The 13,987-nt window shown below is 48.8% G+C and overlaps 1 long non-coding RNA gene across 1 annotated transcript in view; it reads left to right on the top strand.

Annotated features, from left to right (window-relative positions):
- Positions 1–13,669, top strand: part of LOC119086482 — a 40,355-nt gene extending 26,686 nt beyond the window's left edge. The window contains exons 2-3 of the long non-coding RNA XR_005089775.1: positions 3,795–3,887; positions 13,598–13,669. This is a non-coding gene — a long non-coding RNA (uncharacterized LOC119086482). The remainder of the gene's footprint in view (positions 1–3,794; positions 3,888–13,597) is intronic.
- The last annotated feature ends 318 nt before the right edge of the window (positions 13,670–13,987 follow it).

The raw sequence follows: 13,987 nt of genomic DNA, 5'->3' as shown, positions 1-13,987 counted from the left end.
TGGAGGGAGCTGGGGGTCAGAGCCTCTGGGTGCCGTCTACGTGTACTTCTTGAGCCTGGTCCCTTCCTTGCCTTAGAACAGGCCTTTTTTTTTTTTTTTTTCTTCCTGCAGGAACCCTCATTAAAGAGCTCATGGGTTATGGTTAATTTGATTCCATGAGTGTTTGCCCCGGTTTGGCTATGACATCACATCCAAATCATTGTAGCTTTTGCCTTTGTCCGTGACCAGAGGCCAGGACTTGGCTTGGTGCATCTCTTTTCTGCAGTCCCTTTCTCCTCCAGTGGACATGGCTGTGCCTGGGTGTGCTTGTGGTGGGTGGAGCCCAGCCTCATCTTGAAGTCACGGCAGCAGTCCCCACCACGGGTCCCGGAGTCCTGTTGGGGCCCGAGCCCTTTTGGCCTTGAGTCCTGCTAGCATAACTTCCTGCTCTGTAGTCTATCTGCTGCTCCTGTAGAGCCTTGCAGTTTATCTGTGGTCAGTTTTCTCACCCATTTCCTGCCAGCTGCTACTGGTTTTCAGTCAGCTCTGAGAGCTATGGTAATTGGGAAAGTGCACAGACGACTGTCCGAGTCATTCACCAGCTGTGGTAGGCGGGACGTGGAGACTGGGGCATACCCTGTGTAGAACAGAGCGGGGCACCTCCACCCAGCCTGGGTCTGTCCCCTGGACCTCTGTGAACAACACAGAAAAGGCCACACACTCATTGTGAACCAAAAGCTGGTGTGTGTATATGTGTGTATGTGTGTAGCATAAGGGATTTTTTTTTTTTAAATTAAAAAAACTGGAGCCAGAATACATGGTTTCATGTTTGAGAAGTCTGAGCATGGATTCTTTCAAGGGGAACCCTAAGCTTTCTCTCTGAGGTATTAATGGGTGAGTGGGCCACGCTCTGACTAGGCTATCTGATCACACTCAAAGTTTTGTTTCTTGGCATTTCCAAAAAATGAAGAGAAGGAAATTCCCTCACTGGAGCAAATTACTCCTCCAGATTGAACACTTTGAATGTATCTGCTTGTTATTCTGTTTTTACGTTGTGAAGCAGGGCTTGGGAGTTGCCCACATTGCTGGCAATCACTACTCAAAGCTGTTTCTCTATCCAGAGACTTCTCTGCAGCGCCGGCGGCGGCGGCGAGGCCCTGTGTGGACCCCGAGGGTGGACCAAGGACTAGAGGGAGCAGTCACTGGGGAACTTGTATAAATGGTGGGGTGTGGGAGGTGCGAGGCCAGGCCTGGCTCCTAGCATCAGGCCCAGGGCCTGGGGGATTGGGCCAGCCATCTGTCTTCTACCTACCTCTCGGCTGGCCCTCCCTATTACATCATTAGTAGATTTGATTATTCTGTTAGAAGGTGAGGATTGTGAGCAATGAAAATGAGTTACACAGTGGAGTCCACTCATTTCCCGCCTCTTCTTGGGTACCAAGCTCTGGGCGAGACCTAGCCAAGGATTTCCTGGCACCTGTTGTTCAAGTCCTTTGTATCAGGGTCTCTTAGCCAGCAGCAGGCAGATCAAGTAAAGAGGAGGTTCCCTAAAAGAAGTGCCCCAGTCGACCATGCCTATCTGCCCCGGTGGGGTCTGATGGAGGAAGGGGGCCATGAGGGGCTCATTGGCATGGTTAGTGGAGGGTGTGTGCTGGTTAGCTTTAGCTGTCTCTTGGACACAGCCTAGAATCCGGTAAGGGGGTCTTCAATGAGAAACCACGTAGACTGGATTGCGGGCCGGAATCTGCATTCTGGGCCCTTGGTTCTACAGAGTCAGACAGGGTTGTCCTAAGTCCCAGGGCTCCATAGCAGGCTTCTTTCTAGCCCCAGGTTTTCTTATTGAGCAGCTCATCCTCTGCTGGCGTTGGAAGGGCAGTGTGCCAGATCACCTGGAAGCTCACAGACGCCCATGCGTGGGGTTGATGTAGGCCACCGGGTGCATGCCCAGAGACACTTGTGGACCTGTCCCCATATCAGACGGTGTGGCCCAGGTGGAAGGTCTGGAAAGCTAGACTATTCCTGGTGTGAGCACGAATAAGACGCTTGCCTCTGGGCTCATCCTTTTCATCAGGCGCTAGGATCTATCTTTCCTGGTTCCACAAAATCCCTTGGGCCACTTCACTGGCCAGGATGTCATATGCCCACTGGGTTCCAGATGGTACCTTCCAATTTCCTCTCCTTTCCAGGTTGTCCAGGAAGTCACTTGCCATTGTCTGCCAATTTCTCTCCAATCACTGTCGTGTGTGTGTGTGTGTGTGTGTGTGTGTGTGTGTGTGTGTGTGTGTATGCTTGTGTGGGCACATGTGTAAGTGTGTACATGTACTTGTGTGTATATAGATGCCACAGCACAACCTCATCTGTTGTTCCCCAGGTGCTGCTGTCTATCTTTTTAAAAGTTGCTTCTTTCTTTCTTTCTTTCTTTCTTTCTTTCTTTCTTTCTTTCTTTCTTTCTTTCTTTCTTTCTTTCTCTCTTTCCTTCCTTCCTTCCTTTTTTCCTTCCTTCCTTCCTTTTTTCCTTCCTTCCTTCCTTCCTTCCTTCCTTCCTTCCTTCATTCCTTTTTTTTTTTTTCTTTTTTTTTTTTCTTTGAGACAAAGTTCCATGTTGTAGCCCTGCCTGTCCTGGAACTCACTGTGTAAATGTAGACCAGGCTGGCCTCAAACTCATAGAGATCCACCCACCTCTGCTTCCTAAGTGCTGGGATTAAAGACATTAGCCATCATGTACAACATTTTTTTCTTTTGTTTTATTGAGATAGAATCTCCTACTGGCCTGGTCCTCACCAATCAGCCTAGACTCAGTGAACAGTGAGCCCCGATATCCATCTTAGACTCAGTGGACAGTGAGCCCCGGTATCCCTCCATCCTAGACTCAGTGGACAGTGAGCCCGGTATCCATCCTAGACTCAGTGGACAGCCAGCCCCAGTATCCATCCTAGACTCAGTGGACAGTGAGCCCCGGTATCCCTCCATCCTAGACTCAGTGGACAGTGAGCCCCGGTATCCATCTTAGACTCAGTGGACAGTGAGCCCGGTATCCATCTTAGACTCAGTGAACAGTGAGCCCGGTATCCATCTTAGACTCAGTGAACAGTGAGCCCGGTATCCATCTTAGACTCAGTGGACAGTGAGCCCGGTATCCCTCCATCTTAGACTCAGTGGACAGCGCACTGGGATTGTATGAGCGCTTCACTGCTGGGCTTTACAATTTTAAGATGAGAGTGTTCTGTGGAATCGAACTTAAGTCCTTGGCTTGCTCCGTAAGCACTTGGCAGGCCGAGCAGCTCCTCAGCCCCTGCGCTCCCTTCTCTAGCAAACAGGTAACTAGGAGGCCTCTGGTTGCTGGTGTTCCTGACTGCCCAGTGAGGCTCCCCGTGGCTCTGACAGCACTGGGTGAGCTTCTGCACAGCCCCCAGATGCCTCTCACTTCCCGTTTGATTCTGCCACTGTCCTGTACCCACAGGACTTCCCTCATCAGTCTCCCATTTCAGATGCCCAGAGGGCTATGGGGGGCAGTGCAGGAAATCCAGAACTGGACCATTCCCAGGGCTGCTGGGAATTCTGGTCCTTGCCATACATTGCCTCTTGGATTGGTATGGCATACTTCTCTTCATGAACCCAGCTTCATGATGGCACCTCCAGGAAGCCTTCTCTACCTTCCTTTAGTCTCTGAGTGTGGACCTTTCTTCCATCCGCAGGCTGTGTTAAGGTGGGGGTGATGCTGTGAGGCTCATTCCTCGGCACAGTGGGCAGGGAAGCAGGGTGCTTCCCACTTTGGGGGAGTGGGGACAACATGGTTGTCACTGGTCTTTCTACAGTGTAGCATCTACGCCGAATTTGGAGTTCCTGGTCCAGAGATGGCGCAGGAGGCTGCTGGCAGTAACACCGTCACAGAGCCCGGAGACATGCAGGTGCCCTTTGGGGGCCTAAAGCAGAGCAGGGCTGAGGAACAAGGGTTGGCGGGAAGGGCTAGGCACAATTCCCTTTAAACGGAAGCCTGGCGTTCCTGCTTGGAGCGGGAGGGGGGGCACTGGGGAAGGGAGGGTCCTGGAGGACACTCTAGGCAAGCAGGGAAGGCCACACTGACCTGGTGTCACTCACGGGGTCTGGTGCTTCTGGCATGGGAACTGGGATCCCTCAGAACATCAAGTATGGCACAAAAGCATCGGGTTCTTTAGGAGCTCACTGATGACAAGGAGTCTCGGTCTCTCAGAAGGTCAGGGATAGTGTGGGGATTTAGATCTCCTGAAGGCTGGGGATGACACAAAGATTTGGGGTTCTCCAAAAGACTAGGGACCACACAGAAGTCTGAGATTACTTAGGGAGGTTTGGGATGACACACAGGCCTGGAGTCTCCCATGGAGATCACAGATATCATGGGGAATGCCCAGAGAGGTCAGGCTTTGATCTGGACTTTGTCCCTGGTGGTGACCGACCCATGACAGTCTTCTGACCTAGTGGGTTTCTGTTTCCTTTTCTGAGAGAACAGGGCAGTGGCATGTGCCTGCCGGGAGGGGTCTGGGGTGAGGACAAATGGGAACATTTGTACATTTTGCTTCTTGAATGTTTTCATTATCTCTGTCTTGGCTGGAATGTACCTGAAGGACATCTCTGGAAGAGGAGAGCAGGAGGGGCTGAGGAAGCCATGACTCCCATGTCTGGATAGTCCCTGGGGTGGGGATTGGGTCTGTGGGCAACCATTGCCTCTATAGTCTGGTAAACAGGCCTAGAGAAGCTGAGTCATGGCCCAAGAACCCAAACCTGATGCCCCTTCATGGGTGATCTTTTTTGTAGGTGACCCGATATGTCTCTTTGAGCACCAGAACTGGGAGAAACTTCCTCTTCTCATGTGAGCCTAGAGGTCCTTGGGAGTCAGTCATCTTGGACTACTGACCTCTGACTTGGGTGCCCCTGGCTGCTGGGTGGGGTGAGTGTTGGGAGGTGATTCAGGCAGAAATTCATTGCACTGTTCAAATCCCCCTGTACTGGCGCCCCGCCTCGACTTGTTCCACTTTCCAAAATAGCTAATGAGGAAATTAATTTTGTCACCCAGATGAGTATAGTAAAAGCATGTCAGGGAAAGACAATTAACCTCTGCACTGATAGATCTTTCCCAAATTAATGAAATTCATTTGTAGATGCTGAGATATTCTGTTGAGGTGAGGACCGCTCAACCTCAGTTTCCTCCAGGCTCCAAGGAGAGGTTGGAAACAGAAAAGAAAGGGGATGGAAGAGGTGGGATGAGGGAGAAGTGGGGAGGACAGAGATGCACACACCTTGGCTTTGATATTTACATTGACCAGAATGTTCTCTAACAAGCTCCATACATGAAACCAGACAATAAACATCAGGCTGCTTTAAAAATATAGGCTTTTCAGCCTTACCTCGACTAAGCTGCCTCCAAGATGGACTCCTTTTTCCTGGGGACTCCAGGCGAAAGGAGTTGCCTGGAGACCGGGATGTGAGGTCAATCCCCAGCACCCACATTAAGTTGCTGATTGTAGAGGTGAGAGCCTGTAGTCTTTGCTGGAGGAACTGAAGTCAGGAAAATGACTGCCGGCTGCTGGTTAGCCAGCGGTGAACACTAGGTTCCTCTCTCAAAGAAAGAGGTGGAGGTTGAGAAAGACACACAGCCTCGGTCTCTGGCCTCCACAGAGGCCTTCACACATTTGCACATGTTCCCTCCACCCCAGCCTCCAGACACACACACACACACACACACACACACACACACACACACACACACACACAGAGTCATCTGACTGAGTCTCTGATCACAGAGGGTCCTGTCAATCAACTCATGCATCTCCCTCAGGTCTTCTCCCCCTTGTGGAGACCACGTAGGGTTTACAGCAGCATCTAGAAGAGGCTGGGCTGATTAGACAGGACAGGACAATTGGTAGGAGAGTCAAGTTCTGGGCACACGGGCAGGCAGGGCTGATGTTGGAGGTGTCAGCAGGAGGAGAATGGAGGCCTAGTATGGATGCTGCCCTTTTGGTCCTCAGAGCATCAGCTTCCACCTAGAGAGCATCCACTTAGGAAGCAGGCTCAAAGGACACCTCTCCTGAGTCTTGCAGCTTTGGAGGCGTGGGTAGACTGGCTGGGAGACCTCTCAAGGGTATGTCTCCTCTATAGTATGGTTCTGGGTCCTGTTTCCTGTTAGGTGTCAAACCCAGGACAAAAGGCTGAGGTGCCAATCTAACATATCAAAGAGGATGCTGGCCACCAGGTTCTCCCAGCATCCCTCATTCTTTCCCTGTTACAGGACCCTCCTCGCTGGCACACCACACTGCCTACCCCAAACTTCTCCAGCCCAGGGGCTGGGCTGCCCTTCCCACAGATGCCCTTCCCTACATTTTAGTTACCTGGCCTGTTTTGTCTAGTCTCCTGGCCAGTCTCTTGGCCCAGGCTGCCCCTGTTGATTGGCAGCTGCTCTCTGCCCCCTCTCCTCACATGGCTCAGGGTCATGTCCACTCTGGACTCTCCCAGATGTTCCTGCCTCTGACCACATTCTGACTTTATTTACAATAAACCTTCTCCTCCACCATACCTAGGAGCAGTCATGTCCTTCCTTTTTTTAATTTAGCTTTGTTTTTTTTTTTCCATTCACTTCTCAGATGCTCACAAGGAAGGCCTCCCCTGTGAAACCTGGCTGGCAAACTTTGTCCACAGGGTATACAGCTGTGCCACCAGCCAGAGGCATTCCCATAAGACTTTCCATACTTATGTTAAATCTTCCACCTCTGTGCACACTGGGCTGGAAGCAGCCATCATTTTGACTCTCACTATAGTGCGAGTTCCTGGGAGTAGATATTGGGTTGCATGGGGCAGGACAGATGATATTGTCATTCTCAGTGAACAGCTTGGAGGCAACCAGGAAATGGGGGGAAAGGCTCTTTAGCCACCCAGGTTAAATCTCTTCTCTATCAAGAACTCTCCTCATTCGAAGCTGAATACAATCTCCTGCCTTCTCTTTCTCCTCTGGATACCAAACTAAGCAGAAGATCTCCTCTTCTATCTTCTACTGCCATCCCGAAGAGAGACGAAAAGAGAGAGAGGAGAGAGAGAGAGAGAGATCAGTAGAGAGAGCAATCTCTTAATGACTCAAACTCACTGTGTCCAGTTTTTTTTTAGGGGGGGGGAGTATGACTTTATGACATACATGCATGTTTAGAATGTGTGATGTACACCACACTTGTTTATCTAATAAGACACACAGCAAAACAATGTAAAAGAAGCCGAAGGTCACTCAGAGCTTAAAATTACCTCTCCTCCTGCTTGTTCCCATGCTGCGCGAAAAGATACCTATCTTCGTCTTGATAGTATGTGTTCTGCTTTTCATGCGGCTTTTGTAATACCCAACCACATGACTGCCCCTCTTTTCCACCTTGTCTAAGGTTACAGCCCCCTAGGCTCTTTAAAGGGCATACGCATCCCAAGCTGGTATAATCTCTAACACACAGAGTCTTATGGTGATTAAAAGAGCTGTGGCCACCACCGCACCACTCTGCTATGTCTACATACGCTCTACCCTGCAAACACACCAGATAATCTATGGATTTAAAGAGCGTGTCGCCACCACCGCCACACTCTTTGTTGCTCTAATAGCTCTGACCCCAGATCAACTTATATTCTACATCAAAACATACAACAAAATAAAATTCAAGTACAACTTATGATTACCACCACAGACGATTGCTGTTATATGTGCATGCATTGTGAAGAGGGCCCAAAGTTTGTATCAGGTGCACTTTCGATCCACTGCTGGTACTTCATTATACTTGAGCAAGTCTCCTGCTTGAACCTGGAGACCTGTCAATTGGACTAGTCAGCTAGCTGTCTTGTCCAGGATCCTGCCCTGTCATCAACCTCTGATGTCCTGGACATATAGTACGAGCTCCAAGCTTATGGTACTGGGGAACCACTGTAGCCTACATCCCCTCCCTGCTCTAAGCACCTGCACTACACAAACGGTTAGGCCCAAGGCTTTCTCACCCATGGCTCTCTCTCTGGTGCAGGTCATATCACCTGACATATCCAAGCAGAAAGATAGAAGATAGATAGATGATAGATAGATAGAATAGACAACAGACAAAGATGACACAGATAATAATATAGATAGATAGATAGATAGATATAGATAGATATTTATGACAGACAAATAGAACTAGGTGTGCTGTTTTTATTATTTTTATGTGTGTGTGTTGGGGTTGTGTGTGTGGTATTGATTCAACTGTAAAAACGAAAATTTAGGTGTTACCAAAGTCCTATGACTCCTCCCACCCTCGTGAACCCACAATATTTCCTCCTTCTGCCTATATTTACCTACTCACTTTCTCAGCACCACCACCCATAGAACCCCATCTCACGTCGTCTCTGCTCCAAGTCCGCCCCTCTCCTCCACCTACTCTCACTCATACAATACTATCGTCCACTAAAATCTACTCCCACGATGATACATATTGGACACCAACCTACATTACATCTCTACTTCCACATCCTGCCCTTGTAGCTTACAGCTTTCCATTCTTCATTTCTCTACTTTTCAATCACAAATTCCAGCCTCTTTCTCTCCTCCTCTGACTTGACCCAACGTCCATATCACCATACACTCAACCCCACCAAGACCATCTCCCTTTCCCCTTAAATGTATTCCTACCTCTACACATAAAAGTAATACACCCCTTTCACACCCTTTCCTCACCCCCTGCTCTAACTGTCCCCTCAACGAAGGTTCGGACAAACACCACTAACCGACCCCTTTCCACCCCCTCACATTAGTCTATATGACTAATCGTCACTTTTCCACTGTATCACTGCCACGCTAATCTGGCGTCTCATGCCATGTCCCGTCGCGCCGTTTTTCGAACGTCCCACAAATTATACTTCACCGCTTACTATTTCTGCTCAGGAGCACTCCCATCCCGCACACCGTTGCATGGGAAACCACCTATGGCACTTTTGCCCAGATCCACCCTATGCGCCCGACAACAGCAAAAAACAAACCGCCACCACTCCGACCAACTCGCTGACAAATGTCCGGCCAGCCAAAATAGAGCCCAACACGACACTCGAGCCCAGGACCCCACCCATAGCGAGCCCGCATCTGGCCCACAAAACCAAAACCCGAAACTCGAACCACACACATGCTCCGGTCGAAAAGGAGGAAAAAAATGATGACAGACCAAACCGCCAGATTTACCCACTCCCCCTCGCGGTATCTGCCTAGCTGACTCTTCCTCCTACTGACTCTCAGTTATACCCAAGGAAACAGCTTTCTCCAGGGAAGTCATCCTCGTCATCTTATTTCCCCACCAGATCCTTAGAGCTGCTTTTCTTCCCACTAGCCCTGATCCATCCCTGCCACCCACATTGGTGCTTGCCTCCTCTATGGACCCCATCACTGGGAAGAGAGGGGCGGGGAGACGGGAGGAGGGAGGGGAGGAGAGGGGGAGAGTGTAGAAGTAATGTTGCTCTCTCACTTAACAACCTTGCATACACGTAACAAAAGCAATCCAAGTTAAACCGTACTCACTGAAGCATAGCACCCACCGAACAGCACTATGGTCCCTCCACTTCTCTTCCTCCAATCAAAGCACAAACAGTTGCCCCACACGCCGCCATTGCCAGACTGTCCTTAATACCAGATGGAGAAAATATTCCGTTTGATTGCTAAGTAACGGCTAGAGCCTGTGTTAGGAAGTAAAAAAGCCACGGCCCTCCTCTCATTCTACAGAAGTGTTTAGGGAAGCAGCCGCTTGAAGGGTACCAGTAAACTACCATTATCCACCAGACCGATTATTCACCCAGTTCTCAACAGCTCTCTCGAACTTAGCATTTGGCCAGCGTAAAACTCTCTAAAAAACATAGGATCCTGACAGGATGCCAGCTTAACAAGGAGGAGAAAAAAACAGTAAAAACATAGGAGATGTTGCGAAGACCTAGACAAAGTGAGAGACGCTGGTAAGCCTTTAGGACGCGAACATATATGTCACTTGCCTAGTCGTTGGAGGTCAGCTCAGGGCTGAGTAGGGGGAGATCTGTTATTTCAAGTGAAAAAAAAATCTAAATTTGGAAAAAGCTTTCATACGTGCTGAGCCATTTGTCCTCACAAACACCGGCTCCCACTATGCTGAGCACCTAGGCAGTCAGAGAGAGGAATATTAGTGAGCTGGTCCTCTATGTGACAAGCTGCGTTACTATCTATATCTCCGTACGACTAGAGAGTGCATTGTGCAGATTCGGAGAGGCATCGTATATATAGTACACTTATGGGTCTTTTCCGTTAGCGGTTTAAGTTTCACGCCTTCGTAAAACTCCCCCACCCTACTAGCTGGAAATGGAAGAGGAGTTTGTCTAAGTGATGTCGCCTGAGACAAGCCACTTCAGGGGCACCGCTTTCAAATACGTCTCAGAGTGGCGACCTGAGCTCAGCTAGTTATGGAGGTACAGAGAGATGGGGAACATCAGCTGTCAAGGTTAACCAGGGTGGTGGGATAAGGCCATCAGCAAAGACAGAGGATGGACAATCCACGTTGACCCAAGACCTATTGAAAGGAGTGGGAAAGAGAATCCCACATGAGGATGGGACCCTCAAATGAGGCGGTGAGAGATCACAGCAGACTGAGGGACATATGTGTCTCTCTGACCTTCTTCACTTCTTTGCCTATATCCTCCTTACCAAATTCTCTTCTTCCTTCCTATCCTTCCTCCGACTGCACTAAATCTGGTGTTGTAGATATTCTAATCCCATTCTACCAAAGGTTGGACGGTATAGAATAGTACAGGACCCTGGGCAAGGTATACACCTAAAGACAACCATGCAAACAGCAGAGCACTGAGCGTCTTGACCGGCCAACTGATTTGCTCACGTCCCACGATTTAATCCACAGAGATGATAAGGCTGAAAATTGCAACGAGAAGGAGGGAAGTTCGGGAGATTGCACTGTAGGTGTAGATCTGAGATCTTAGATCTGTCATATTGTGTTTCTTGGTTAGGGCTTTCCTGCGCAGATCCAAATTTACCGAGCTGCGCTTTACTCTGTGCTCTGAACAAAGATTAGGAGGCTGCGGCTCAGTTCACAGCTTGAAGCCTGCAAGTCAGAGAGCTGAAAGACAGGTTTAGCTCCAAGGAGCGGTGTGTCTATCACTCTGCAAACTACGCATATACTGCTGGAAATTCATCAACCTCAATTGGAGCTGGGTTACGATAGCATGCCACACCATTCGCTATATTCAGGCCCATCGATCATTACAGGACACACGTATTGTCCTGGAGAGTTGACAAGCGAAGGAAAAGAGCAAGGGCTTTATACAGAGAAGCAGAGAGCATGCACATCCAGCACAAAAGCAGACAGTTCTTGATCCAAAGCCACACCTCCTTTCCTTCTGCTGTCGTACACACCCCAGAGGGTGCCTAGGAGCCAGAGAGTTCTGGCCCTGCCTAATGGCCGAGCCTTTCCGTGGAATCCTCTGCTTGGTCTCTCTGGCCAGAACTGACCTAGCCAGGCGAAGCGAGCTTATTCCCTTGCTGGCTGTACTCGGATGACCCCGAAGGCCACCTTACTGAAAGCGGTTAATCAGTCTATCAACAACCATGCCAGGGACACGGTCACACGGATTGACAGACAGAGAAGTGGGAAAGTCCATAGAAGAGTCTCAACAGGTGGCCCTAGTTCCTAATTTCCCTTGTTGGAAATGGTGCCTGAAGGGCCCTTGGCCTCTGGCTCCCCTTACTACATCCAGTTCTGGTAGGCTGACTATAGCTTTCACCACTCGCGACCCTGTCAACGTCCCCTACTGTCTGACTACTTAGACGTATCCTCGTCAACAAGCTAAGTGGCACAAGGACTGCTAGGTAGCTGTGTGGAGACGCCCGCGTCACTTACTGATGTTCACTTGGGCTCAGGGGTCAAATTATTCGTGTTCCAAGACAGACTAGCCTTGACATGCTTTCCTTTAACTCTCTCAGAGTGAATCCAATGCCAAGCCTGTCTGTTCTGGAGTTGAGAACGCCCTAGAAGGGCCTGCGCTGAGCCCCATTTGTCTAGTATGAAAGATCAGTTTCCCTAATTAGCATACATGGATGTGACTCTTGTCCTAAGGAATCCTCACCGTCATGCTTCGGATGCTGGTCTGTGATGTGGTCAAAGTAGTAGCCACTGACTTTTTAATGTTCAACAGGGTCCTGAGCTTCGAGGGACATAGCGGGCCCTCAGATATACTACTTGACTCCATTGTGGCTTAAAGTCCATACATTTATATCTGAGGATGCATATGTGGGTTCATCATATGTTGAGAGGTATGGACAGCGCCAAGACAGTAGTTGGGTACAGGTGGTCTCCCTCGTAACAGGCCCTGTCCTACATGGCAATGAGAATTCCTCCGGAGCACCTGGAGAGGACTTCCGCATGGACCCTGACGGTACATGTCGATACGTGACGCCCTCCTGTTTATATAATTTGGATCTCTTACTTTTGTTTATATTATTCAGTGCTTAGATTACTCTAAGGGCTCAGCAGGGCTAATTCATCTCATCTTTCTGGTACTGGCCTTTACTAAGCTCTACTGGGTTCAGTTTGTTCTGGAATATCACTATTTCTCCAGTACATCGCACATATTAACTATATGAGTCACTTGAATTTACAGAAACAGTGGTCCTGTTTTAGATAGTGAATGCCAAGAATGGAATTCGTTCCCACTTGCAATAGGGATTCAGAGAGGCGATAGGGCCCTAGTTTTTTCTACGTGACTACACGTCTTATTCGGGAAGTACCCTGACCTAGAAATTGTCTTTTCCCAACAACTAGATATTCTTATCTCCACCCAACCCATACACTCTAGTCTGTGGTATCTGCGTATAGTTGTGTGATTATATAGTTTGTGTGGCCTCTCAATTTAAATTATAAAATAAATGTGCTGATTGGAGCCAGTAGCCGAAGCGAAAGTAATAGGTTAGCAAAGAGATGGAGCGAAATTGGTCTCGAGGGACGCTGTGGAAAAGGCCTGAAAGCTAGTTGTAGACACTGTATCACTGCGCTGCTCCATGAAAGTGAGAGGATACTGTGAAGAGATACCTGTAGCCACCAATGCCGATCACTTTCTCAAGCTGCTAATCACTGTAGTTAATGAGAAAAGTTTGAGTTCCACATATTCAGAACTACTACAAGAAACTTAAAGGGATAGCAAGCAGCCTGTATGCCATTAAGCCAACAGATTTAAACTAATAGTACGTCTAGTAGTGTTTATTTGAGGGTACCTCTCGCGCAAGGTTCAGGCCAAGGACTGAATTAAACTTCCAGCCTACATCCCTCTCCTTAGACATGAAGTACTGTTCTGGGCATCGTGAGAATGGTAGGGGGTCTCTCTCATGAATCTGGAATAACAATACACAGCCACAGGACATATTTTCATCTTACAGATTAGTCATATTGTCAGCTAGTTACGAATAACTGATGAGCAAACTATGAATTTGGCAGGCTATCAAGCATCACTATGCATGTACTACATACTGCACATACTACACTCCTCATCTCTCTCTCATTATGTGCTTCGAGATCCGGTCTTATAAATGTATTCTTAGTATATTAGTTCTTTTCTGGCTTTGATCTTCCCACCCTAGCCTCCCAAGAGGAAAGAGAGGTGTAGGAGATGCTGTGAGCTGCCACCAGGAGAAGCAAGATGTGAAAATACCGGTAAGCCACAGCCACCTGGTAACTTACAGATAAATAGAAATGGGTTAAGTTATAAGAGCTAGTTAGCAAGAAGCCTGCCATAGGCCATGCAATTGGTAATTAATATTAAGCCTCTGAATGATTATTTTATAAGCGGCTGTGGGACCTTGGGGCTGGGTGAGATCGGAGAAACCTTCCAGCTACAGAGATTACAGGCCTGAGCTCCATGCCTGGCTGAGTGTCACTTTATTATAAATACATTTGATGCTGTCGAGAAGACGAACAGTCAAAACAGCCGCGGTGTCACTCACGGGACCTGCCCATGCCACAGTCTCCTC

The sequence above is a fragment of the Peromyscus leucopus genome, chromosome 22 (assembly GCF_004664715.2).
Source record: "Peromyscus leucopus breed LL Stock chromosome 22, UCI_PerLeu_2.1, whole genome shotgun sequence".
Classification (NCBI taxonomy): domain Eukaryota; kingdom Metazoa; phylum Chordata; class Mammalia; order Rodentia; family Cricetidae; genus Peromyscus; species Peromyscus leucopus.
This window is presented reverse-complemented; position numbering and strand designations above follow the sequence as displayed.